Source organism: Lemur catta, chromosome 5, assembly GCF_020740605.2.
Source record: "Lemur catta isolate mLemCat1 chromosome 5, mLemCat1.pri, whole genome shotgun sequence".
NCBI lineage: Eukaryota > Metazoa > Chordata > Mammalia > Primates > Lemuridae > Lemur > Lemur catta.
The window spans coordinates 3,172,853-3,200,445 of record NC_059132.1 but is presented as its reverse complement, the minus strand read 5'-3'; the positions used below and the strand labels follow the sequence as shown (position 1 = coordinate 3,200,445).

Sequence of the window (27,593 nt, the reverse complement as noted above, 5' to 3'; positions counted from 1 at the left end):
CAGCCCGCGGGCCGCCCCCTCCCCCCCGCTGGCCTGCACCGGCTGAAGCAGTCCCCTCTCCCCGCAGGAACTGCCCCTGTCTTGTCCCTCCTGGCTCTCATACACGGCTCTGGGGAGCAGAGATCTGCTCCGATTGTCCAGTGCTCAGATCACCTAGCAGGTGGCTTTTCTGCCACCGTCATCAGTGGAATCCTTTTGAAAAGCATCTTATGTGGGCCCCGAAGTGTAACCAGACAGAAGTGGAGTAACTCTGTCGAGATGGGGATGGAAGCGCAGGGCCCTCTGGCCAGGTTCCCCATCACTGCCTACCCAGGAGCGTCACCTGCAGCCCTGACATCCTCAAGAACGCTGCGGTTCAGCGCATCAGCGTCTGAGGCAGGGCCGGAACCCAGCTTCCTGAGCCGGAGACCCCCACCGCATCCACCCTCCCACCCCCCGTTCACTCAAAAACACAGACTCCTCCCTCCCCTGACCACCCGGCCCCGCTCCCCACTTCTGTTAGGAGAGTTCAGTGGTCCCTAAGCCTGGCTGTGTTCCTCCATTCCCACCTGGTGTCCCTGTGCGGAGGATGCAGGAGACGGTCACAGGAGCTGCCACCACGATTCTGCCAGGACTGTGCTGTGCGTGGGCAGATGGCATCGAGCTGTCCTGGGGAACCCAAGGCTCTTCAGTGTCAGTGACAGTGAAGACTGGATTCTCGAGGGTCACTGATTCCTGTGAAGAATGTGTCCAGAGTCCCGCAATGCTGGCTGTGACACGGGGGACATGCAATTTGGGTAGAAGGACATTGAAGTGGGTGTCAAAAGAGCTGACTCTGCTGCCAACTTGCAGGGTCTCTAGACATGTCACCTTCTCTGGGGGCTCTCGGTCCAAGCAGAGGTAGGAGAGGCCCTGCAGAGTGTAACATATGCGTCGAAAGCAAACGCCCTGCCCTGTACGTCTCGGTCTCTGGACTCGGACAGCCCAGGGCTTCAGTGTGGACGTGGCACTGGCCAGCCGTGGGCCCTGGCCAAGTTCCTGCATCCCGACCCCTAACCCCTGTCTGTGCGGGGGTAGGGCAGCGGTGTGGGCTCCGTGAGCGAGTGTTCTGTGACAAGCTCAGGACATGGCCCGGTGCCCAACTCCACATCCTCCTTCCACGAGGGGCCCGGGCCCAGCCAGGGCATCTGCGCCAACCGAGGCTCCCGAGCCGGCTTCAACGCACCCCGCCGGGCCCTGGCGACAGGCGGGCAGGCAGGCAGCACAGATCCCTCCGGTGTGCCCAGGCAGCCGCCTCGCCTCAGCCACCTGGACCCAAGAAACGGGGCCTGTTGCAAGGCCCGAGCGGTGGGACTGAGTCAACTGAATCTGCCAGGAGCGGGGAGGGCCCCTGGGGAAATGCCCCCGGCCCCAGCCTACTGCAAAGAGCTCGGCGCCAAAATGAGCAGCGGCTGCACTGACTTTGGGCTGCTGCCTTTTCCACCCTCAGCAGCGCACGATGGAACGGGTCGCACTCAGCGATCGCAACACGTGGTTTGGGGAGGCCACCGATCCAGGCCACTGGCCGGCCCCTTCACAGCTCGGTCCCAAGGAAGACTTTCCGCACGGGCTACAGCCACAGTGTGCCCCACTGGACAAGCGCCTCTGCGCCCCTGACCTCCCAGCGAGCGGGTGCAGAGTGAGGCGGCGGGGCAGGGCCCCCCCCGCAGGCCTGGCCTACAGGAGGGCGCAGGTGCCCTGAAAAGGGACAGACCGGAGAGCTCCCCAGCCCCCCTCAGGGAGAAGGGCGCACCCTCAGCCTGCGACCAGGACCAGCCAGAGGCTGCTGCACTCTCCTGCCTCCTCTCGGCCCACCCCCTCCTCTCCCAGGCTCCAGGCCACATTCCTGAGCAGGTCTAGGCCGGCCGGGTCCCCTGATGGAAGATTCTTCACGCTTGTCTTCATGTAGCAGCATGAGGGTCCCTTCCGTCCCTGCCCCGGCTGCTCCTCTGAAGCTGCATCCCGGGGGGGCCGTGGGGAGCATCCTCTCCTCACACCCCCCACTGCCTCTCGCTGTCCCGTCCTTGGGCTCCACAGGGCGGGGAGCCCGGCTCGGCCCGTCGTGCTTCTCTCCCACCTCCGCGTCTCCACGCAGCTGCTCAGCCGCAGCCCGGCCGAGACCCTGAGACGCGCACGTGCGCACTCGCTGCCTCTGGTACACAAGGGGCTCGAGGGCACGTCTCCAAATCGACCTGACCGAATACAATGAGAGAGCGCGCCCTGCAAAATTCCAAAGGGAAAAATAAATCCCGGATTTGTAAAATGAAAACACAGGCTCTTCAATTTATTTTGTTTACATTTCTACTTTCAAGATAGCTATTTTTTAAATTAAACATTTATTTTGAGATAATTATAGATTCTCATGCACGCACTTTAAAAAATAATATGGAGAGATGCTGCGTACCCTTTACTGAGTCTCCCTCAACAATAACATCCTGTGAAACTCCGGTGTCACGGCCAGGACAATCTCATTAATCCGCCGATCTCGGTCACATCTCCCCAGTTTTGCTGGTGCCCGAGTGTGTGTGTGTGTGTGTGTGTGTGTGCACGTGTTTAGTTTACAGTTTTATCACATGTGTAGGATCATGTACCCACCATGGTCAAAACCTGGAACGGTTCCAAAGCCACAAGGGCCCCTTTTATACCCAACCCCCTCCTCGCCGCCTCCCCTCTGGCGACACTGACCCGCGCTCCCTCAGCCACATCTTGTCCTTTCAGCAACGTTGTAGAACCGCAACGATACGGCACGCGGCCTCTCGGGGCTGGCTTTTCCAGGCAGCACAACTGTCTGGGGATCCACTGGCGTGGCTGCTGGAAGAATAGTTTGTTCTTTTAGTCGCGGAGTAGTACTCAAAGGCTGTTCTTTTTAACAAAAAGATTTTCCATTTTTACAATTAGAATTATTATAATAATACGGAACAGTTTTATATACATTATTGCTACGTGCCAGGCATTGTGCTCAACTCTTCTGTGCTTCTCACTTCAGCCTAGAAGTCGGTACTCCTGTCACCCCCATTTTACAGGACAAACAGCTGAGGCACAAGCGTCAGTGCCTTCGAAGAGGGGTGACCTTCAAAGAGAGCTTCTTCCCAGCGTCCTGCGGCCCACAAGGCCTCGGGGGAGTATGTCAGCTCGCTAAACCCGTTTCCTCACCCTTCGCTCACAGGCTCGGGGAGAGGAAAAGGCTTTGTGACTTGAGCCTAGTGCCTGGTTATTAGTTTTCATCAAGGGTAGAGGCAGCAAAGGTTCCAGAGGGTTCCATGAAGTAAAGCCTGTTTGGGAGCCGTGGGGATTCAGCCAGCCACCACCCCCTCAAAGCCTGGGGTCACTCCTCCTAAAGGCCTCAGAGCCACACTTATTTCCAGAAAATTGACTGATTCAAGTTTACACATGTGGCCATGTGCTGGGGGACAGGCAGGGGGACAGGGCCCTTCGCCCGTCTTCCCTTTTCCTTCGTGCACAGTTCCCTAGGTCTGCAGTAACCAAGTGCCACAACTGAAAACAACAGAAAGGTACCCTGAAGGCTGCAAGTCTGAGATCAAGGTGTCAGCAGGGCTGTGCTCCCTGTCCAGGTTCCAGGGAAGAATCCTTTCCTCTCCCAGTTTTGGTGGCTCCATCAATCCTTGGAGTTTCTTAGCTTGTAGCTACATCACTCCAACCTCTGCCTCCATCATCAAATCACGTTCTTGCCTGTGTATTTGTGTGTCTGTTTGAATCTCTCCTTTCTTTTATAAGGAGGCTGGTCATTGGATTTTGGGCCCACCCTAATACAATATGACTCCTCTTAACTAATTACATCTACAAAGACCTTATTTCCAAATAAGATCACATGCTCAGGTACTGGCGGTTGGCCTTCACCATGTGCACTGGGAGCACAATTCGACCTACTGCCTTGCCCACAAAGATCTCAGCATCTGTCCTGGGGGTGGACTGGCCCTGGTACAAGGCAGCCTGGAGTGACACCTTCAAGCAGGGCACAGGCGTGCCATGGGGGACCACTCACCCTTTGCTCATGGGTTGATAGGGCAGAGGGAACAGGGAACGTGCTCTCGTGCCCACAGGAAGCAGAAATAGGGCAAGTCGGCAGGACCTACAGGAGGATCCGTTTCCTACCAGGGCTACCCACCTACGGACGGACTTGGCTGCCCTGAGGACGAACAGGTAATGAGCTCCCTGACACTGGTGTCATTTCACAGAAGCACAGATTTTGGGTACTTCTTCTGGGGCACCCTCTTCTCTCCGCAAGTGTTCAAGGGGAGGAAGGTCGGTCTCAGTTGAGACTGCGCTGGTTGCAGGAGCAAGCGGGCTGAAGCCAGAATATCCTCAGGACCAGGCGTCAGCCCACGGAGCCCGCGGCAGGGACGGCCAGGCCCCGGGAGGAGCCGGGAGAGCACTGGCGTCGTCCCCAGCTCTCCCTTGTCTCCTGCCCTTGTTCCTCTCCCCAGGCTCCCCAGTGTCTGCTGTACGGCTGCAGAGGGGGCCCGAGAAAGTCAACAGAAAGAGGGTAAATAAATATCGGGGTCATAAATTAGGCCCTGGAAGAAGGAGCCCACTCAGAGACGTACGCATGCTTTATGACGGGAATGGAGTTGCAGCACCTGGAAAATTCTATTCTTCACTTGATGCACTCTTTGCTCCAAAAATAAAGCCCATAAACTTGTTCAACAGCTGGAATTTTCCCTCTGAAGAGAATACCTCGTCTGGCAGTTGACTTAAGCAGTTATTTGCAGCCTATAATTTTCACAAAAACAGTAGGGTGTGCCTGGCGGGAGATGTTTTCTACAATCCCATGGAAAGAAAACAATGAGAAAACATTGGAACAAAGGATGCTCTGATTCCATTAGAAAATCATCGACAATTCAGGGTCAAGGCCAACAAAGACGTGGAAAGTTTTCAAGCAGACATGTGAGGAGCTGGGAGAACTGTACTTCAGAAGATGCTGCAGAACGCAGCCTGCAGGGTACCTGGGTGGGAGCAGGTGAGGTGATGCTAGAGACGGGGGCTGGTGAGGAGGTGGCCACAGCAGGCTCCAAGAAAGCTCCGAGACCCACGGAGGTGGCCGCAGTGGACACGAGGAAGGGGGATCCAGGCAGAAATCCATGCAGAGAGAACCACCAGGGCTTGGCACGAGTGAGCTGGAGAAAGTGAGGCTCTGGGGGAAAACAGCAATCTCGGGATGCCAACCCCAAGTGACTGAAGAGTACAGTCCAGGCAATAAGAAAAGGGCACAAAAGGATGGACAGATTTTAATGTGCTGGGAAGAGTTTGGGGTCAGTGGCATTTTGAAGCCGGCCTCTGTTTTTCACGCATACGCAGATCCTGTGTGTTCCTGGGCCCGCAGGAAGGGACAGAGAGGAAGTGAATGACAGGAGCACTGGTGACCGAAAGGAGGTGGTGGGACTCTGCTTCTTAGGGCATCGTCTTTCTAGTGGCCCTCACCACTGAAGCTGTCCTTGTCCCAAAATAGCATGAACACAGCGGATCGTGTGGCACTCGTGAGAGCCCACCAGGGCAGTTATCAGTAGCTCACGCCTACGTACGGGGCCAAAAGCAACCTGCGAGGCAGACCCTGGAGAGGTTTGCAGTTCTTCTCCCACAGCCTGGGGACGCTAATATAGTCCCCAAAGAGCTGAAAATCATCCGCTCTACACAAAGCCTGGGCCAGGCCTCATCTCTGCCACCTCAGTCCCTGGGAGCGAAGAGTAGGAGAGTGCACGGGACAAGGGAAAGACCTCTGCCCTTCATTCTGAACCAGCTGACGCCCGCGTGGCTTGGGAGAAACATCCGTGGTCTCCACATGTTAAAACTCCTGGACGTCGGCACAGAGCTGTCCGTGTCGAAAGCACCCGGGAAGCCAACTGCGACGCGGAACTTGCGGGCTCGTGCCTTTCCAGCCGGCTTCGCACCGGAAGCCACTGACTGTTTCCTCTGTGCAGGTCATCTTGCTGCCGCTGGCCTGCCACAGCCCACAGCGGTGACCGGAGTTCTGCTTGTCCCTCAGCTGGGCAGCTCTGGAATGTCACCGACCATCTCGCTGTGCGGTTCCCGGGCTTCCCCAAGCGCGTTGCTTATGTGACTAGCCGGGGCTGCCTAGTGCTGGCTGCTGGAACGTGAACGTCTCAGACCTCGGTGGCTCCAGACGGGGGTTTTACTTCTCACGAAAGTCCGCGGTGAGAACTCCTGGTCAGACATCTCTCCCCAAGCCGGAATGCAGGCATTCGGGCTCCTTCCGGGTTGTGGCCCCATCACGAATGGGCTTTTCGTATGTTGTGGCCACGCTTCTAAGTGGCATGGAACCACTCAACTTATATTCTAAATCAAAGCATCTCAAATATAGCCTCCAAATTTGATAAAACAAGCAAACAAACAAAAAAAACCCCCACTTGATTGGTTTATAGGAAGGAATAAATTACTTTCTTTATGTAGAAAAGATCACTTTGAGGAGGAAATAAAATTTTGAGACTTGCCATTATAAAAACTGTCTCCTCTTCTTGCCGGAATGAGTGAGGCTGGATTCTCAGTGAGCTTCCAAACTCCTGGGTAAAGGACAGCTTCAGAAAGGCCATTTGGGGCTGTCTTATTCCCAGGAATAGTCCTGAGTTGAGCTCCCACTCACTCGGCTTCTTTTCTCTTGCAGGGCCCATCCCAGGCATGTGACCGTTAGCACCCTGCAATGTAGTCATTAACATACTCACTTCACAGAGGAGCACACTGGGCACCAGAGAGGTTGAGAAACTTGCCCGAGGTCACACAGATCTTGTTAAGCAGTACTGCTGGGATTCGGTCCCAGACAGTCTGGCTCCAAGACACACACTTGTTTCATGACAAGCCTGCCTTCCTCAGGGATCAAAACAAAATGGAACTAAAACCAGAACCAGCAGAGGAGACAGCAGCGGCTTCAGAGGCATCGCACGCTTTCATGCGGTCCCCGGCGAATGGTAAATGTTAGCAGGTTGGAGCCATCTCTGCCCTTTGATAATCATTTCTGCTCCGGGTTCCTAATGACAGTAATTTGAGGGCACAACTCCCGTTTCCTGCATCAGCTCTGAGTATACGCAGACTGCACAACTGCAGAAACCAGCTGCCCCTCCACCAGGGCTCTGCTCCCAGTCCCGGCACTTCCCAGTCCCAGCTGGGGCAGCAGCGACCCGCCACGGCCTCGCAGGGAAGGGGGACGTCGGTGTGCGCTGGAGCCGGCCGGTAGCGGCACGTGTCGGCCAGTCGTGCGCCTCCCCCCAGCTTCGTGTGCAGCATCAGCACGTTGCTAGCTTCAAACTGGCGACGGTGGGAGTGCTCACACCACAGAAACCGGTCAGTGCTTTGCAGCAGAGCCTTTTTTTCTTAACACAGAGAGCCCGATGATAATAGTCTCAAGAAAAGTGGGGGTGGGGGGCAGCGTGCAGGGGAGGACTGGTGAGAAATAACAGTAATAACAGCAGCAACATGAACTAAGCACTTACGAGGTGCCTGGCGCAGTGCTGGGCTCTTCAGGCTTTATGGTCTGTAACCCATGGGAAGGATGTGACGTAGATATTATCATCATCTACATTTTAAAAAGGAGAAAACTAAACTTTGGAAAGGTTACGTTACACAGGGAGCTGAGATTCAAACTCAGGACCTCCATCTCCAATAACCCTGCCCTTTGACCCCCAGGCCGCGCCCCTCCCCACAGGCAGTGCCTCCAGAGCGTGGTCCAGGACACCCTGCCGCAAGGGCACTCGGGCTGGCTAATACCACGCAGGCTCCAGGGCCCTGCCCTGTATCGGAACCCTGGGTGTGGCCCAAGAGTCTGGGTTTGTGCCAGGCTCTCTGGCCGACTCTGCTCCCTGAAGGTCACAAGCCAAGACCTACGGCTACGCCCTGGCCTCTGACAGGGCTCTTCCCACGGCTTCCCACAAAATTTACTGGAAAATCTGGCCACAGAATAGGTGTAGAACTTGGGTGGGGTTGGAAGAATTGGCCTGAGCACCCTGGCTAGGGAGTCCAGCCTGATTCCAGCTCCTTCCCCAGAGACAGGCCAGTTCCCAGGCTCAGCAGCCCAGGGCAGCGGGACAAGGCAGTGTGGGCAGCTGGAGGGGGCCCAGGGCCCGGGCACCTCGGCAGGCAGCAGGGATCCTTATTTTACTGTCATGAAAAGACTTGGTGGTTGAGATCTCAATTTTCTAACAAATTTCACATGTGAAGAAAAATCTGCTTTATATTATTTTCTTCTCCAAATGGAGTCTTCCACATTTTGTAATAATAAAATCACCTTGGCAAGAGAGCCATGCGACGTAAATGAAAACACTACCAGTGAAACGGCATTCTACCGACTTCAAGCAAAGCCAATGTCATGTTCCACAAGGAGAGGGACAGGGGTGGTGCATGGGCCAGTCTGGCCACGGCTGCCACAGGGCCAGCCCAGCTCTCAGAAGCAGTGCCTGTCCCGCCCCAGCCCACGGGGACCCCCAGCGCTCACTCTCAAGTGTTTTTCCACCAGGAAGTCGTGAAGGATGATGCTGAGGACACGGGGCTGTTCCCAAACCAGCCACCGCTCAGGTCTTGACAGAGTCACAGCAAACATTCCCTTCCTCTGCGTTTACCCGCTCCCTGCAGGGCACCAAAGCAGCAAGGTGACAGGCTGTGACCCAGCCGTGATCCGGGGTTTCCCTGGGATGGCCTCATCTTCTCTGCCTGCCTGGGGTGGGGCCTGACGCCCACCATTGAAACGGGGAATTTGGATGAATGCGCCATCCCAGGGACCATGCAAATTCAGACACTTCTCCCGTAAGGGGAATATATTTATCAGATCCCTTGTTGAGAGCTAGATTAACGGGGGGAGAAGACAGAGCAACTGAGGACTTGGGGGACACAGAGAAGATGGGAGGCTGCAGTAACCCTTGCCGACAAGTGTCTCTGAGCTCTGTATGCAAAGACGGTCCGTGGATTTGCTTCAGAGCAATCCTTGGGGTGAGGTGGGGAGAGGCAGGGACAGACGAGACCCGATCTGCCAGGGGTGCTCACTGCTGAGGCCGAGGGACGAGTCCACGGGCATGGTGGACGCTGGTCTCCCCACTTTTGCAGATGTTTGAAAGTGTCTACAATGCAAAGTTAAGAAAGAAAAAAGAGCCCATACAGATAGAATCTCTATTCCCATCCCCAGTCCCGGCTGCCTGGCCGGCTGGAGGGGCCACGCCACAGTGGCACAGAGCCAAGAGGGACAGAAAGTTCCAGCCCCAGAGACCCAGCTTCCCAGGCCTCACCCTCTTCCCTCACGCTCAGCTACACCCGTCCATCTGCCACTCAACTCATGGGCACAGAGTTACCGTTCTCCTACCTGGAAGCCTGCTCCGTGCCCTCATGGGCACAGAGTTACCGTTCTCCTACCTGGAAGCCTGCTCCGTGCCAGGCACCTAAGTCCAGCAATCAGCAAGACAGTCGTAGTCCCCGGCTTCATGAGCTCACAGACAAGCTGGGGGAAACAGACGATGAACACATGTACAAAGACTTGCGATCGTTCCAGACGGGTCAGGGGCGGGAGGCAGTAAACAGGAGGGAGGGAAGAGAGGGATGAGGCAGCTGCTTCAGTAAGGGGGCCATGGGAGGCCCCCCGAAGAGTGGCACTGGAGCAGGGACCTGAGCAAGGGAAGCAGTGAGCCCTGAGGGCGTCTAGGGGGAGCTCAGGGCTGAGGACAGCAAGTGCAAATGACCTGAGGCAGCAGTGTGCTTGGGGTAAATGAAAAACAAGGATGCAGGGGGAGGAGTAGGGACTGAGATGGGGAGGGGTCTGGGCGGGGCAGACCCCACAGGACCTTGCAGGCCTCTCAGGAGCTTGGATTTGACTCTGAGTGCGGAGAAAGAAATGCCACAAACACATTGGTTTGCAGTCAGGAGGAGACATTCAAGAGCAGGAGTGGCGGCTGGGAGACCAGATCAGAGACCACTGTGGTTTTGTGGCCAGAGGTGAAGACAGCTTGGGCCGCGATGGTGGCAGAGGAGACAGAAAGAGGCGGTCAGAGTTGGGACACGTTTTGGAGGTGGGGTCTTGCTGACGGATTGGTTGGGGTGAGGGGAAGGTGGCGGGGTGCAGATAGATGCTGCGTGTGGAGATGGAAGGACCTGCACAGGGAACGGGGAACGCAGCGGGGAAGGGATGAGAGACGATGCCCAGACTCTACCTGCTCTCGTTCAAGGCAGGCCTGGGGTTGGGACATCTGCTGTCACGGGGAAGCGGAGCTGGTTAAGAAAACAGCCTGTTTTAAACCTGATTTGCCACCAGTATGCACATTCAGAGAATCAGCTCCACAGCAAACCCCGTAGCAAGGAGACGTCCTCCTGGTCCCGCGTCTACCAGCGGGAGGCTGCTCCCCCACCCTGAGCCCCCTCCGCCCGGACCAGCGCGTGAACCCGCCAGCGAGGCCTCTGCCTTCTTCACAACTTCAAGCCGGGTCCAAAATGGGACGCGACAGCGTAAAGGATGCTGACGGGTGTGGCAGTGGAGATCGAGTGGGCGCCCAGAAAGGGCAGATGTTTATCCATCAGCTACGTACGGGGGCCCCTCTTGGGCCAGACACTGTGCTGTGTGCAGGGGACACACTAGCAAACGTGACCCTCTGGTCTGGCAGGGACAGTCACTGAGCGAGTTGCTGCTGGTGTCAGCACCTCAGAGGAGGAGGTACAGGGTGCCCGGGGAGAGTGAAGCAGGGGGACAGGGTAGGCTGGGGAGTCAGGGAAAGCTTCCTGGAGAAAGTGACATTTCTGCTGAGAAGCTGGCCTCACCTGACCTTGCTTTACAAATGCCCACTTGGCAGAGCGCGGTGGGGCGGAGCAGAGGCAGCTCCCTGCAGAAGAGGCCAGCGTGTGGCCTCGGTGTCTGCAGCCTCGGTGGGTGAAAATGCAGCTTCTCACCTTTTGTGGACAAAAGGGGGGCTCCCAGGGCTGCCCCAGGGGTGTCTCGGAGACATTCTTGGCTCAGAGCGGAGGCAGGAAGGCACCCCTGAGTCGCGACTGAAGAGTTGGGTTTGCCGTTGGGGAGAGTCCCCAGGCTGCTCCGGCTGTCAGACGTCTTGTCGCTCACACTTGAGACAAAGCAGCTCAAGCCTGTGCATCTGCCTCTGCTGTTTTTGCCTGTGGGCCCTTGTCTGCTATTAAATATTACCTTCCTGCTCACCGCTCGTGGCGATGGCGTTTTCACAGCCATTTCTATAATAATGAAATTTCTCGAGCTGTTTTTCCCCAGTGCTGATGAGAGGGCTGTCAGCAGTGATGAATCGGTGACAGTGCACTCAGTCAAGGAGAAGTTGTCTTCCCGAGGAGGGTCCTGTGGGTGGCTCTGGTTCCAGCCCTGTGTTAGCCAGGGAAGAGGCCTGTTTGGTGTTTACCGCATTTCTCAAAGTGTGCACTTCGGCACGCAGCTTCACACCACGCTAAAAGGAGTTTTGTGAGAAACGGATCCCAAGGTCAAATTGGTTTGGGAAACACTTGTTTAAAAAATGTTGAACAGGTTTCCTGGCTTTGGGACGACCGTGGATGGACGTTGAAAATCTCCAAGAGGACAGAGAGTAACAGCACCGGCCTGGCCCAGACCCTCCCGCTGTGAGAACAACACGGCACATGGTTTTCCTGCAATGCCATGACAGCGTGCCACAAACTGGGTAGCTCAAACCAGCAGGAATTGGTTCCCCAACAGTTTGGAGGCTAGAAATCCAGAACCCAGGGGCTGGCAGGGCCACGCTCCCGCAGAAGGTCCCAGGGAAGAATCCACCCTTACCTCTTCCTCGCTTCCGGTATTGCCGGCATTCCTTGGCAGACAGACACTTCACTCACATCTCCGCATCTGTCATCACGTGGTCCTCCCTGTGCCTGTCTTCATGGGGCCTGCTGCTAAGGACAATAGTCATTAGATGCGGGGCCCACCCTCACCCAGTGTGACCTCCTCTGAACCTGGTTATACCTACAAAGACTCGGTTTGCAAATAAGGTCACATTCACAGTACCAGGGGTTAGGACCTGGACATATCTTCTGGGGGACATAATTGAATCCTCTCTCGATGGGCTAGGAAGAAACAAAGTGCACAGGGTGGCTCAGAGCACAGACTTTGCAGGCAAAGTCCAACCTCCGTGAGCCTGTGTGTTCTAGCACGTTAGCAGGCGCAGTGGCTCTGGTCTCATTTCTCCTCCGTGTGTAAACACCCCAACAGCTGCTCGCAGGGTTGTTGTGGGATTACAGAGATGAACACATAAAGCAAGAGCCCAGTGCCCGGGCACACAGTAAGGGCTTTAAGCAGGAGAGTGACACGGGCAGATTAGTTTTTTGGAACAAAACGATCGCCCTGGTTTGTGTGGAGGAGGGGCTGGCAGGGGTAAGACTATTCTGCCTCGGTCTTGCTGGGTCCCCCCTTGGGTGCATCTGAGCAAACACCCCGTGCAGCTCGTCTGGCCACGTATGAGGAAGGCCCGGATTGGGACCCTGTGAGGAATGCGGAGGGGTCATGGGCTGTCAGTCTGTCCCAGCTCAGACGCTACCACAGGACATGGCCGAACCACAGAGAGTTTGGGGGCCTGTTTCCTCCTCTGAAAGTGGGAGTGACAGTCCCTTGCTGTGTACCTGACAGGGTGACATGGGGAATGAATGACGAAATGCACAGCAAATAGCTTTGTAACATGCAATTCAGTGTTCAGGGTATGTATGGGGGATGGTCATGTCCTTCAAAATACTGCTCCCAGTGGGTCACCAGGTCCCTCCCGTAGGCAGCCTCGCTAACTTTGGTACCACAGTGGGAAGGAACAGGGTAGAGGTGATTATTAGAAAAAAAATCCTCCAAGATGTGAAGGTGTTGAACCTCAGCACGAGACCCCAGATGAGGCCATCCTCAGCCATGCTGCCAAGGCTTTGATTCCCAGTGACCAGAGAGGGTGTGGGGAGAGCAGAGTGGTGCACAGCCTGGGCCGAGTAGACCAGGGCAAGCAGGCCAGGGATCAGTCCCTGGGGGGGTCTTGACTGGAGGTTTGATGACCCAAACTCTGAGGAAGATGGGCACGACTCTGCCCGTCACTGCTGGAGCCTCTGGGGATGGGAGGGCTGCAGGGCCCCGGCGAGTCCGGGCAGGCGGCAGGGGAGGATGGCCCATCGGCAGGTCTGCAGGCAGGATGGGGCCCAGCACAGCTGCCTCCTGACGCCAAGACAGGAAAGTGAGCTCCCCCGGGCCCCAGTGATTTATGGCAGCCTGCGATGCCTCAACCTGCACCCAAACTGCCTTCAGAAGTGGGGGCAGGCCTGGCCCCGGGCCTCGGAGCACGTGCACAAGCAGCATCCGCTGTGCTGCTGCTGGCAGGTGTGCCCCCCCGACCCCGAGCCCCAGATCTGGGGAGCCATGCAGTGTCCCAGGTATGCACCCAGAACACTCTCTCTGACAGGGTGCCTGTGCTCTGACCTGCTTCTAGAACCAGCGCCTGTAAAAAGAGGAGGGCACCTGTGCCGTCAGGGAAGCGTTCCCGGCCAGGGCCTCTCTGGAACCAGGGCGGAGGCGAAGGAGAGCCCAGAAAACCCAACCCTGGGCTGAGACGGCCGGGGAGGACCAGAGCAGCAAGCACTTGTGGGGGCCTCTCCAGGCTGTGGGCTCCAGAGGCAGCGCCCCCTCCTCCAGGCTGTTCCTGGGCCCTTCGCGTGGTGCTTGATGTCTAGCACGCACGCACTCAATATGTGGCAATGACTGCAATCCACATTTTCAGCCCAATACCATTTCCTAAGTGCCTGCAAGGCCACATGTCAAATGCTGATGGGGACTCAGATAAAGTGAGAACTGGACAGACAATTAGTGAGTCAGGCCTCAATCCATGGACTTGAGGTTCTGGCTCCACTGTGCAGTGGCTTTGCAACCCCTCAGAGACTCCGTTTCATCGTTGATAAAACAGGGGTCAGGACGGGTCCTCCCGTTAGGTGGTTGTGAGCACTGCTGAGACCACTGGCAGGCAGTTGATCACTAGGCTGCATGGAGTGCATTTGCAGTAAGTACTGGCCATTGATATTATTTCTAATCAAGTTATAAAATATATAAAATTTTATATAAAATAAAATGCACAGATCTTAAGTGTTCCAGTTGATAGGTGTTAACAATTGTACAGACCTAGGTAACCATCATTCAAAACAAGATATAGCTCTTAAACATTCCAATCACCCTGGAAAACTCTCTCATGCCCCTTCCAGTCAAGCTATTCCTCCTCGCTCCCAGAGGCAAACTCTTCTGATTTCCATCACGGATGAGCTATGCCCATTCTAGAACTTCATGTAAATGGAATCATACAGTGTATCCTCTGGCCCCATTCTTCTCTGTCTGGCTTTCTTTGCTCAGTATGTTTTTAAGGTTCATCTATGTTGTTGCATGTATCAGGAGTTTGTTCTTTTTCATTGGTGCATAGTATTCCATTATGTGCATATATTAATATCCCTTTAAGAAAGTCTATTTTCCTGTTGATGAACATTTGGTCTGTTTCCAGTGTTTAACTATTATAAATAAGTTCACTATAAACATTCTTGGCCGGGCGCGGTGGTTCACACCTGTAATCCTAGCACTCTGGGAGGCCGAAGCGGGTGGATTGCTTGAGGTCAGGAGTTCGAGACCAGCCTCAGCAAGAGCGAGACCCCGTCTCCACTAAAAATAGAAACAAATTATCTGGCCAACTAAAAATATATATATAGAAAAAATTAGCCGGGCATGGTGGCGCATGCCTGTAGTCCCAGCTACTCGGGAGGCTGAGGCAGGAGGATCGCTTAAGCCCAGGTGTTTGAGGTTCCTGTGAGCTAGGCTGACACCACGGCACTCACTCTAGCCCGGGCAACACAGCGAGACTCTGTCTCAAAAAAAAAAAAAAAAAAAAATTCTTATACAAGTCTCTGCGTGGACATATGTTTTCACTTCTCTTGGATAAATAATTAGAAATGCAATCACTGGGTCATATTCTAGATGTATGTTGATAGGAAACTGTCAAATTGTTTTTCAAAGTGTTCTATTATTTATATTCTTGCCAGCAATTTATGGGTTCCACTTATTCCCCACGTCCTCATCAGCACTTGGTTTTATCAGTCCTTGTTATTGCAGTCTTTCTGTTGGGGGTGAAATAATATTTCACTGTGGCTTTAAGTTGCATTTCCCTGATGACTAATGATGTTGATCAGTTTTTCATGATGTGCTTTTGGCCATTCACATATCTTCTTTTGTGAGATCTCTGTTCTCATTTTGAAAATTGGCTTGTTTGTCCTTTTATTTTGATATATAGAGGTTTTCAAATATATTCTAGATCTATATTTCCTTTATCAGATATATGTATTTCAAATATTTTTTCATCTGAGGCCTACCCATTCATTTTCTTAATGGTGTCTTTTGAGGATGAAAAACAGAAACTTTGATACCCAATTCACTATTCTTTCCTTGTATGGCTAGTGCCTTTTGTATCCTAAGAAATCTTTCCTTTCCCCATGACTGTGAAAATATTCTCTCATTTTTTTCTAGAAACTTTTTGATTGTAGGTTTTACATTTAGGTTTATGACCCATCTCCAACTTTATTTTTTTAAACTGTAGTGGCTGTTTAGAGCCATAAATGCTAAGGAAACACTCAGGTTCTTTACAGAATCGGACTTCACTTAAGCCTCAGGCTGAAGAGACAATGTAAGTTCCAAGAAAGGGCTTTGGTTAGTCATGGCCTTGACCCATCTACAGAGTTACTGCTAAGTGACCACAGGCCACACATGGTGGCTTAAGAACAACCAGCCAAAGAACAAGCTAAGTTGACCTTTCTGTGTCCAACCGGGGGCACTGAGCTTCTGTTTACTGACTGGGACAATGGCTCTGGGGACCACAGCAGGTCCCAGTCCAGGGCCTTAGGATGACCCCCAGGACTCAGCCCTGAGGATGTCAGGGGCGTCCTGCCCCCCGGAAGCCCAGCTGGTCCCTAGAGCTCTCTCTGCACTGACAACATGGAAGACGATCTGATGTGGGCAGCTGCTCGTGGCTGGACGCAGGCAGCACTGAAGGTGGCGAGGCCTGACTGCAGCCGATGTCAGAGCCGCCAGCAGGGCCCCGTGATGGCCTGCACGGGTGGGGCAGCGGGCCCGGGGCCACGTGAAGGAGGGCCTGGGACAGAGGCGGTGGGGGGTTGTGAGGGGTGGGCTCCTCCTGAGCACAGGAGGCCCTCGGAGGCAGAAACGCCTGCAGCCCAGCTGTGGGAAGCTGCCCTGGAATCTCACCTGGCAGGAGGCCCGTGAGGTGCGTCCTGTCACTCTGGGGCTACCCCAGGGATGGCCGTCTCTGAGGCCCAGGAGGAGCCTGCGGGGCTGCTCTGTCTCTCCAGGAGGCGCCTGCCCGCAGCCTCCGTGCCCCCGGCTCTGCTGGCGTACCCGATGTACGTCTCCCGGCTCCCCTTATGTAGGACTTGGCACTCTTAGCAGGGTGCTGGCACGGGGGACGGGAGGGAGGAGCAGGGCCCGGCCTGCGGCAGAAAGGTTTCCTGGCGTCCACACTTCCACCGGCCCACTCCTCAAAGAGGAGAAGGGATTCCGGGTCGCACAGCTGGACAGCGGTGGTGCAGGGGTCTGAGTCGGGCCATCTGGCTCCAGAGTCGTGACACAGCCCGAGGAAGCCAGAGGGGTCAACAGGCCAGAGGTGCCTGATTGTCCCCCTTGGTCCCCTGAGCGCCCAGGGCAGGGCAGGTGCCTCAGCAAACGCACAGCCGGCAGGGCCCTCGGACAGCCCGCGATTCAAGGAACGGCAACCACCTGTGTGGGAGCCCTGAAAGCCACCAGCCACCACGCCCGACACCCTTGAGGAGCAGAGTGGAGCGGAGCCGGCACCGTGGAGGGGCAGCCTCTGCGTCACCTCTTTTCTCTGGAGGGAAGCGTTACCTGGGGTGACCTGCGCCTCTCTGGGTTAATCCAGAACTTAGAATTTTTAAAAAACAAAGTTCTTTCCCTCTGGGTCTCTTAAAAGAGATTCATTCCAGCATCATTTCTAACTCGAATAATTTTGGATGTCAATTGTGTGTCTTTAATGAGCCCAGAAATTTTCATAATTATTCTTTTTATCAAAGCCATAATTATAGGTTAGAGTATATGCTACAGACAAGAAATTTAAATAGAGCTTTTTACACACTTAGGCATTCTGCTTCTTTCTCTTTAAAAAAAAATGTTTTTAGAATGCTTCCAATTATCCTCCTGTTACCTTTCTTTTCTCCTTGAGGTAAACATGAGGAGATGAGATTCTAATTGTCCAATGCCTCGTCCCCAGCTGACATGTCCCAGCCCCGTCTCCCTGCTCCTTTGGTGCACACCCAGCTGCCCTGTGGCTGCACCGGGCACAGCGGTCGGCAGGGGGTGGGAAGGCCGGGTGAGCCCTCAGACACCCGGGGTCCTCCCACAGGAGCACAGGGATGAGTGAGCGAAGCCTCAACAGGACAGGGACGATGTAGGAGAGACTCCCCCGGCGGGTGTCCTTCAGTGACAAAACCTGCTGCCAGCGATAACCCCGGACCTGCCCCAGCTCCACTGCGTGGATTTGAACTGACGACAGGTGGAGGGGCCTGGCAGGGGTAGGACAGGGGGCCAAGGAGACCACGGTTCTGGATTTAATCATCCATTCACTCATTCACCCAGTGTTCATTGAGCATCCCTGCCCTTCTAGAATTCACCGCCAGCCCCTCGCCCTGACTGCACGTCTGGCATAGAAGTTGGCCCAGGGCATCCAAGGCAAGTGAGGCTCAGATCCTTCTCACTCGGAACTCGCATGCTTCCTGACAGTACTACCAAGTCTGGCATCAAGGTGTTCCCCAGATGACTCCTGGCCCCCTCTCGCCCTCAGCTGGGAGCAGCGGGGAGGGCTCTGCCCCACTCCTCTTTGACTTATCCCTGTCCCTACCTCGTGGCTTTCCCCCAGTGCATTCCACTATCACTTCCCGGCATTCCCAGGTATGTCCGCGCTGAGTTCGTGCCGGCACTTCCACGCGTGTGCTGCATTCTTCGCTTTCCACAGTCACCCTTGGGCGTAGATGTTACTGCTGTCCCCACTTGTGAGGGAAGAAACAGGCTCAGAGCCCTCGCAGCAGGCCACGGGCTCTCACCTGCCCCTTTCTCCCCGGATTTCCTTTACGGCAGAGGTGGGAGGCTGCAGAGTTGTGTCCCCCGGGGTTAGGATGGGCTGTCTTGGCTGTGAAGGGACAGAGATCCTGCCCTTGGCGAGACTTTTGCATTTTCTCTCTTGCCAAGAGACTGAGACCAAGAGCCAGCCTCCCCCCAGTTTCAGGGCTGCTGGGAATTTGTTTACTTCTTAACCCAAGAGCCCATATCCTGGGGAGAAGGTTGGGGCAGGAGCGAAAACATGTGGCCAGCGTCAGAGGAGACTCCCGGGGCCTCTGTCCTCCGGCTGGGCTCCAAGAGGAAGCACAGCCGCCTCCGGCACAGGCGGTGGGAGAAGGTGCCAGCACAGCTGCCCGAGGCGGAGGCGGAGGCCCGGCCGGAGAGAGGCCCTGCGGGTGGGAGGCAGCGCCCCCCAGGGCCGAGCAGCCGCTGAGGCGAGAAGGGCCGCCCTGTGCCCGCATCGCTCCGGCACGCGGCAAGGCCTGCTGGGAAAACACAGGCAAAGAAAACGATCCTCTGCTCCCAGGAGACCTAGCAAAGGTCCTTTCGTTGTCAGGTTCTCACTGAGAACAGTGTCTGTGCCAGGCACCCAGTCTCACTCTCACAGATCTCACACTCTTGTAGGGGAGACTGACAATGAGCAAGAAAAAAGTAAACGGAGTGACAATTTCAGATGGCCGCAAAGAAGACAGCAGGGCAGCACGACAGAGAGACTCTGGGCAAGGAAGGCCAATGCTGTAGACAGGACGGTGGGAAAGCTCTCCACGGAGGAGTCTGGAGTTGACCCGTGAATGTGACAAGCGGTGGCCACCCCGCAAGCATCCAGGGAAGAGCGGTCCAGGCGGAGGGGTTGGCTGGTGCGGCCGCCCGAGGCCTGAACAGCTGGTGCTTTGAGGAGCAGGAAGGTGCGGTCGAGACGCTGGGGCTGCAGGAGCGGGCGTGGGGTGCGGGCGACGGCCGAGTGGCTGGCTTGCGGGGGCCCAGTGCACGTCTCCGCCAGGACTTGGGATTTCACTCAGTAGCTTGGGAAGCCTTTGAAGAATTAAATCCTAAAATATCATTCTTGCTGCCAGGTGAATAATTTTCTGGGGAGCAAAACGCAAAGCAGGGTGATAGAGTTCTTATTTTAATATTACTCCTTTCAGCCACTTCCAGGAGCCATTTTATATCCCTCAGTATCTACGTATTTGGGGGACACTTGGCTGTTTCAAACAGGGTAGCTGGTTTCACCTTCACTTGCCTCAAGGTGAAGACTGTTCACACGGCTTTAACCTCCGCACCCCCCCTGCGTGGAGCACTCGGCCAGGCCCGGGCCCTGGCAGCCTGCATGGGTGGGACACAGCTGTGTACTCAGAGATTCAATAAAAGTAGTTAATACACACACCAGGCCGCCTGGGAGACCGGCGCGTTTCATCCGGAAGCCAAGAGTCTTCTTTAAAGTCTCTCCCCGTCTCTGGGCGGCCCAGCCATTGTTCCTGCCCACTGCTGTGGCTGTTTGTCTTCCTGGGACACACTCTGCCCGGAAACAGACACCCCTGGCAAGGCCAAAAGGGTGGGCTCGGGCCTGCAGCCCACCGGCCACACCCTCCTTACAGCCTTTCAAGTGTCTCCCAAACCACTTGGGGAAGAAACACTCTTTCTCCAGAATGTTCTATCCCACCAACCCCTGAAACCTACAGCAGGGGTCCCCAACCTATGGTGAGTTGTATAATTATCTCATTATATATTACAATGTGATAATAATAGAAATAAAATGCACAATAAATGTAATGTGCTTGAATCATTCCCAAACCATCCCCCACCTCCCCAGTCTGGGGAAAAATTGTTTTCCATGAAAATGGTCCCTGGTGCCAAAAAGGGTGGGGACCACTGATACAAGACGAAGGATCCGAGAGGCTTATCGCTTGTCTGGGCAGCTGGGGAGGCCCATGTCCCCACACGCCCTCTGCATGCTGAGAGGAGGGGGACACGCAGGCCCCATCCGGGCTGTGGACGGAGTGGCTCTGGCAGCCCTTCCTCTTTTCCTTTTCTCTCAGACCTTCCTTCTCCTTTTCCCCCTGGCAGGCGCCCAGACAGGCTGCTGCAAAGACTTTGGTCTCAATTCCATTCCGTTGGTAGTAGCTGCTTAAGAACAGTGTTAACAGGGCTTCAGATCCTGCGGTGGCTCAACAGGAAAGAGTGAAGTGATCGATTAGTGATGTCTGCCCTGAGCACAGAAGATTGTGGAGGCACGCATGTCATCTGTTTGTCAATCTTATCGAAGGCTGGCAAGTTTGGAGACCTAGCATACCACCGCATCTTCCTCTTCTTTGCAGCTGAGCTTCTGAAGGCTACCGAGTCACTAAGCAGAACCAGTCCTAACAGTCCAGTTGGTTCCTCTCAGGGCTCCCACCAAGGAGAACCACCTGGCACTACTCAGGCCCGACCCGCTCCTTTCCCTGCCTTGGCGCAGAATTCCCTCCCGAACTCTATCACCTGATTCCTCTAGGGTAGGCACTCTCCACTATAGGCCATGCAGCCTTCAAATCCCTTCTCATATACCAAGCTAAATGGTAGGGGTTTTAATTAAACAGAAATTTAAAGAAAGTTTAAATTGGAAAAAAATACTATGAACATTTGAAATTATTAAAATTCCACTCACAAGTGGAATCAAACAAGGAAAAAGTAGGTTGAATGAAGGAACCAATAAAAATGCGTCCAAAACACAAACACTTTTGAAATTTAAGATGATTGGGTTTGAGCTTTGAATCCGACCTAAAGGTCCATCTCCAAAGGAAGAACATTACAAAGGAAGTTAGAGGACATTAACTCTCTGGGACTTACGTTCTAATCCAAATCTCCAATCTTCGGCTTCTGTGACAGGCAGGCAGGATGGCATCCAGCTCCATCTGAAAACAAATATGCATATCTTAGTTGACTGGCAGGTTTAATTAGCAGCCACATTCTATTTTAATTGCTAGATTATTAGCAAAGACAGCATCGCCATGGAGGACTGCATTGCATGTAAATCTGGAGTGGGCCACTCTGCTATGTAACTTTTTCCAAAAAAGTTAGACATGTGGAGCAGGGTGGCTCCTCTGAGCTCTCGCAGGTGGCGTTGTCTGTCTCTCCCACAGCTTCTCCTCTGTCAGGGGCACTTTTTAGTAGCAGATAACCCTCAGAGAGGACAAAATGGGACAGAAATCTTGAACACTAAAAGAGCCTCCTTAACAAATCAAAATCCTATCCGAAGTGTCTATGTTGCCACCTGCACGGTGCAGATTACTTGAAATAGGTTTAATCAGAAAAGCGATAAAGCCATTCTCAGGGCAGCACATCGGACTCTCTGTGAAGCCCCGGCCCCCCTTGCGGGCTGCTTTGAAATGCGCGCACTGTCAGACAAGGAACTAACGTGAGCCACTGCCCTCCTCTTCCAAAGACTTGTTAGTTGGATTGACACAATTCGGGTAGATCGTGGGTGGGACTCTGACTTCTCTGAGCCCTGGTGTTTCCCAAGGCTGCCCTGGGGGCTGCCGCAGGGGAGCGGAACAGCCCTACACCAGCCACACTGGACGAGGGGCGGGGGATAGACGGGCTCCATGGCTGGCCAGCAGCCCCGTCAGTGTCCTTGTCCCGAGCTCAGCATCTGCCTGATCCCATCACAGCTTCACACTGGCCCAGGGGTCCGGGGAATATAGGGATTCCCATTTTTCAGCCCTAGAGGCGGAGGCGTGAAGTCTAAATCCAACACCTTTGGTTTTATACATTTTGCAAAGTTGCTGGGCAGGTAATAAAGACCTTTGCAAAAACGGTCAGGGTCATTTACAGAGTGTCCTAGGTTGCCCAGGATTTTCTGGTTTTAGCATCGAAAGCCCTGCATGCCAGGATACCCGGCAGCCCCGGGCAAACCGGACGGCTGCTCGCCTCTCTCTAAACGCCCAAGAGGGAGCCCACACAAGATGCCCCAAGCAGAGCTTTGCACCCCAGGAAACGACTAGAGCAACACTGGAGACCCTGACTCTCTCCCACCCACCTCCCCGGGAGGGCAGGCTCGGAGGAGGGGTCCCGGCAGGCGCGGCCCAAGCCTTTCATCCCCCAGGCCTGGGCGAGGAGCCCTCCCCCTCCACACGCCTCCGCGTGGGAGCCACGTCCTCGGAGTGACAGGGCTATCTGTGCGTCGGATTTATGAGTCGTGTTTCCACTGCATCCAACCTTTCAACCCTGGGAGCGCTTAATTGCCTTTTCCAGGTTTTGCTTTAATAACCAGCTTGACTCTTGCCAATTCTGGCTGAGTTGGGAAACTGAATGTGCAACTGGAAACGGAAAGCTCATTACTTGACACTTGATACAGCTGGTGCCAAATCCTTCATTCATTAAGTTCACTCATCGTAGCATCTTCTCCTAAATGGTAGTCAGAAGTTTACTTCATATGTAAAACTTCCAGACTCTGGTGGTATCCGCAAAGTTTAATTTTTATACAAATACCTTCCCCTAAGACGCGCTTAGGGAGAACTTCTGACCGTAAATTACAGGACGGCTTTGGAATTCTTGGTCTCTCCTCACGGAGCTCGGCCTTTCTACTGGGGTCCCCTGGGCCCCACACTCCACCTTCCAAAGTAAGCACAGAGTAAGGTGCAGACATCTGGTTCCTGTTTCTGGATTCAAAATTGATCTGCTGGGTGATTCTTGGCAAGTCACTTAACCTCTCTGAGCTTAAGTTTCCCTAATCCTGGCTCAGCAGACACCTCTCATGGGGAGGGGGCGGGTGGCCAGTTAATGAGCAGGTGTTGTGGGGAGGGACGGCTCAGCCTATGGCACAGCATAAGTGAATCCCAAGGAAAACAGGGGACAGGTGGCCATGGGGGTGAGGGTTGCAAATTATAACAGAGCAGTAGCTAAACTGCAAAACACAGTGGCTTGAAGCAGGCAAGTTCTTTCTAAAATCACTCGTGTTTCATTCCAAGACAATTGGATCCCCTTGTACAATCTCAGACCAAGTCTCGTTGGTTCTTCAAGGAAATGGAGGCGTAAGGAGGTTTGGTAACCTTTCGGGTGACCAATTTGTCCTGGTTTGTCTGAGACTTTCCTGGTTTTTGCATCCTAGGAAACTGCTCAGTCCCAGGCAAACTGTGACAGTTTGCATGCATGTGTCTGGCCCAAAGAAGTGCACTTTCCTCAGTGCTGCTTGCTCCTGTCCTCGCCCCACCCTCGGCCCCAAGTCCCCAGGCAGACACAACCTCCCCAAGGACAGCAGCTGGGTAGGAAAGCTTCGTTGTTTAAGAAAACCTAGAATACAGTGGGACTGGGCTAATATTCACCAATTTGAATAAAATCCTATTTTCACTTCCATAGTGGGAAGATCAGTTTTCCTTTAATGGCATAGCCGGGCTGCTCTTGTAAGCTATTTTAGGGAAATGTCTTGCACAATTCAACATTACAGAGACAGGCACTTTGAAGCTCATCTCTCTTGTCTTCTCCTATTGACAAGGAAATGAGTCCATATGGTGGAGTTTCAGATCCTTCGGGTTCCTAAGCAAGAGCCGCCTGCCCTGTGTGTGCATCCAAGCGTGCTAACGCGCAGAAGAGAACTCTGGAAAGGCACCTCTCCTCCCACGGGACTCTGTGACACAGTAGGGCTTACGCGTGCACACCCAGCTTTCACGGCCTTTCTTCTAGTTCTGACAGTTGTCCAACAATGCGTGTACGCCGTCACCAGGTGCTGGTACCGCCTCACTTGCAACAAGCCATACTGAGCACAAACCTCAGCTGACCCATTCTGATTCCCTCCCCACAGCCATCAGCAGAGGGAGGGTCTATTGCAGGGGGTGTCACAATAGCTCCCCAGGTCCCAAGGGTTACAGTTAAGAGAGTGTCTGTAGATTCCCTCCTACGACTTGGGTGAGGCCTGCCTATGGGACAGAGGGACTGAGGGCAGGTCCGGGAGCATCGGCAGCACCCAGTTTCTTGCTACCGAAGGCCAACATCCGAATGATGCTCCACAGCAGGTACGCACCATACTCTGCTCACCTGTCACCATCGGTGGCACTGGGCTTGCGGCCACGCTTCTCTTGGGCCTTTTCACAACTCCCGTGGACACGGCTGAGTGGCTGACCTTGCTGGAGGTCTGGTCTCGAGACAATGCAGCCATTTCTGTAAGAGATGGTGATTTAGATTCCAAAGTGCTTCTCGTGTTCACTTGGGGCTGCATGCGTGTCTATGAAGAAGTTCAGCAACACTGAAGAAGCCTGGCATGGAACAATCCACTGCAGCTTAAACACACACATACACGCACGTGCGCGCACTCTCACACACACAATGGAAAGAAATCGCTTAAGAACCAGTTCCCTGAGGGAACAAGGAGATTATTATCCAGGGAATATTGGTTTTAACATTCAGGTTTACTGCAAACATGCTGAGAACAAAGCTAAAACTCCGGCGGCGCTGTGTGAAAAGCCAGTACTCATCCCACACACCGGGACTCAGAGGAAAGTCACCTGCCCCCGCAGGGGGGCGTGAGTCCCTGGAGAAGCAGTTCGAGCTGTCAGGTGCAGAGAGGTGAGCAGAAAGCAGGGCAGCGGGTAGAAGCTCCCACCGCCAGCTCCCCCTCCCCCAGCCCGGCTGAGCCCTCACCGGGGCCATGTCACTGGGAGCCAGGGGCACCACAGCTGCCCGTGTGATGGAATAAAAGTATTCACATACTTGCTCGGTTGTGCAAAAAATCCCCCTAGAAAGACATGCAAGAATCTGGACTGTTGGTTAATTCTGGGGAGAACTGGGCCGTTGGGGGTCAGGAGAAGAATGAAGATGCTCATGGTTTTCCTTTTTTATGTTTTTGACATTTATATCATGAGTATGTATTACCTATTCAAAATAATAAATAAAAAAGTAACAAAGCGTTTAAAAAGTGACGGTGGAGGATGTTCAAGAAAACCTAACTGGTCTCTCCCAGCCATGGGCTATCACCAGCGCCCAGATGAAGTCTCTGCCAGGCTGACATCCTAGGTTGCAGCACTGAAACCAGAGTTCGTGGTCACCACGGGGCCTGCTGACAGTGTAAGGAGAATGTCACTTCTTGTCCATTTCAAAACCCACAGGGACAATCTGGGTCCAAGCTGGGCTGGGAATGAGAAATGATTCCTGCAGTGTGTCCCTGCCCGGGCACTCCATGGCGCTTTTTCCCAAGCCCAGGGATCAGGAAGAACCTCCGGCCTTCGGCGCTAACCTGCTCTCCCATTTAGGGGGCTGGAAAGCGCTCTGTCGTGAGCAGTTTGCTGATGACGGGCTGGCCTTCTCGTCAGGCTCATTTCTGGGAAGCTGTCTGGAGGCCTGGCCTCGCCCGCCCTGGCGCTGTGGCCACCCAGCTGTTCAGCACATACTTGGGGGCGTGCCTTTCCGGATGCTCCCTCTAAACCGAACTTTTCCCTCCACAGCTAGCCAAGCCCTTGCTTTTAGAAATTTCCTCCTCAGCCAGGAGTGGTGGCTCACGCCTGTAACCCTAGCACTCTGGGAGGCCGAGGTGGGTGGATCGCTCGAGCTCAGGAGTTCAAGACCAGACTGAGCAAGAGTGAGACCCCATCTCTACTAACAATAGAAAGAAAATTACCTGGACAACTAAAAATATGTAGAAAAAATTAGCCGGGCATGGTGGCGCATGCCTGTAGTCCCAGCTACTCGGGAGGCTGAGGCAGGAGGATCGCTTAAGCCCAGGAGTTTGAGGTTGCTGTGAGCTAGGCTGATGCCATTGCACTCTAGCCCAGGAAACAGAGTGAGACTCCGTCTCAAAAAAAAGAAATTTCTTCCTCATCCTATTTGTAAATATAGAACTGAAACATTCCAAGAGGGATCAGAGGTGAGTTTCTCAGGAATTGCTAAGTCAGCAGGAAAGCCAGTTGGCAAAAGACGAGACTGGGAATGGAGGCCGTTCCCAGATCTTGCAGACCCTGGGGGCCCAGTAAACACATGGTGCCAACAATCCTGGTCCTCGCCACACCATAAAATGCCTTTACGAGGTGGGACTCTTTTCCATACATTAGAGCTCTCCTAATCCCCAGACCTTTCTGCCCCTTGCCCTGCTCCCACCCCATTCCAATGCTGATTAAACACACGGTATTTTCTCCATTTCTCTTCTGTTATGTGTACGGTCTGGAGGCACGGTCAGGTCAGTGCAGCGTTGAGAAGCAGCATTAACCATGCAGAGTCATTCTGGTTCACCCTTCAGAGGCTTCTGCAAAGCGACTTTAGATCTTAGAAACAGCCATGGCCATGCAGTGACATGGGTCCCTCCTACCTGCTCTCATCCGGCCACAAAAGGAGTTCTCCCAGCAGATCTGGTAAATGATAATCAGTAATAATTATAATAACAATGCAGATATGTTGTGCCTCCCAGTGATACCATGGATAGAGTTATATTTTTAAAAAAACTATAAAGGACTGTGGCAGTGTAACATACTGTTTTTATATACACACCCAAGATTGGATTATTACCTGGTGTCCATTTTTATTAGGTCATTAAATACGAAATGTACCATTTTGAATCAAAAGTGTAGTTTATTATATCTCAAACAAGAAGCAGTACAATTAATCAAAGTATGTGCCTAAACTATCGATACAGTTTTGCCATCTTAACAGTGGCTTATTTATGTCAGCATACCAATTAAACAAAATCAGAAATGAAAAATGAGGCATTACAGTTGATACCACAGAAATATAAAATATCACCAGAGAGACCCTTGTGCAGAGGCCGTATAGTAGCCAGTGAGGTTTAACTGAGGCAGGATTTTTGCTAATCGAAAACTTTTCTCAAAAGATCATCAAAGACGATTATGAACTATACACTAACAACCTGGAAAACCTAGAGGAAGTGGATAAATCCTGGACACCTACAACCTACCAAGATTGAATCAGGAAGAAATAGAAAAACTGAATAGACCAATAATGAGTAATGAGATTGAATCAGTAATTAAAAAGTTTCCCAACAAAGAAAACTCCAGGACTGGACTGCTTCATTGCCAAACTTAATCCCATTAAAACATCAGCAAAGGGCATGAAAAGACATTTCTCAAATGAATACATACCAATGGCCAATACGTAATTTAAAAATGCTCAAAATCACAATGAGGTATCATCTCACCCTAGTTAGAATGGCTATTATTAAAAAGCAAGAAGTAACAGGCTGGCAAGGATGTGGAGAAAAGGGAACTCCTATACACTGTTGGTGTATAGGAAATGTAAATGTAATGAAATGTAAATTAGTACAGCCGCTACGGAAAACAACATGAAAATTTCTCAAAAAATTAAAAATAGAGCTACCATATGATCCAGCAATAACACTACTGGGTATTTATCAAAAAAAAAAGAAAGAAAGAAAGAAAGAAAGAAATCAGCATATCAAAGGGGACCTGCACTTGCATGTTCATTGCAGCACTTATTCACCATAGCAAAGATATGGAATCAATCTAAGTATGCACCAGTGGATGAATGGACAGAGAAAACG

The 27,593-nt window shown here is 53.3% G+C and overlaps 1 long non-coding RNA gene and 1 pseudogene across 1 annotated transcript; one reads left to right on the top strand and one right to left on the bottom strand.

Moving 5' to 3' along the window:
- Window positions 1-9,444: 9,444 nt before the first annotated feature.
- LOC123638847 lies at window positions 9,445-20,962 on the bottom strand. The gene is made up of 3 exons (XR_006735491.1): window positions 20,945-20,962; window positions 11,768-11,877; window positions 9,445-9,469 (listed from the first exon to the last, which is right to left on the bottom strand). It is a non-coding gene; the product is annotated as an uncharacterized LOC123638847 (long non-coding RNA).
- A 5,863-nt stretch (window positions 20,963-26,825) lies between these two features.
- LOC123638959 lies at window positions 26,826-27,005 on the top strand (annotated as a pseudogene).
- The last annotated feature ends 588 nt before the right edge of the window (window positions 27,006-27,593 follow it).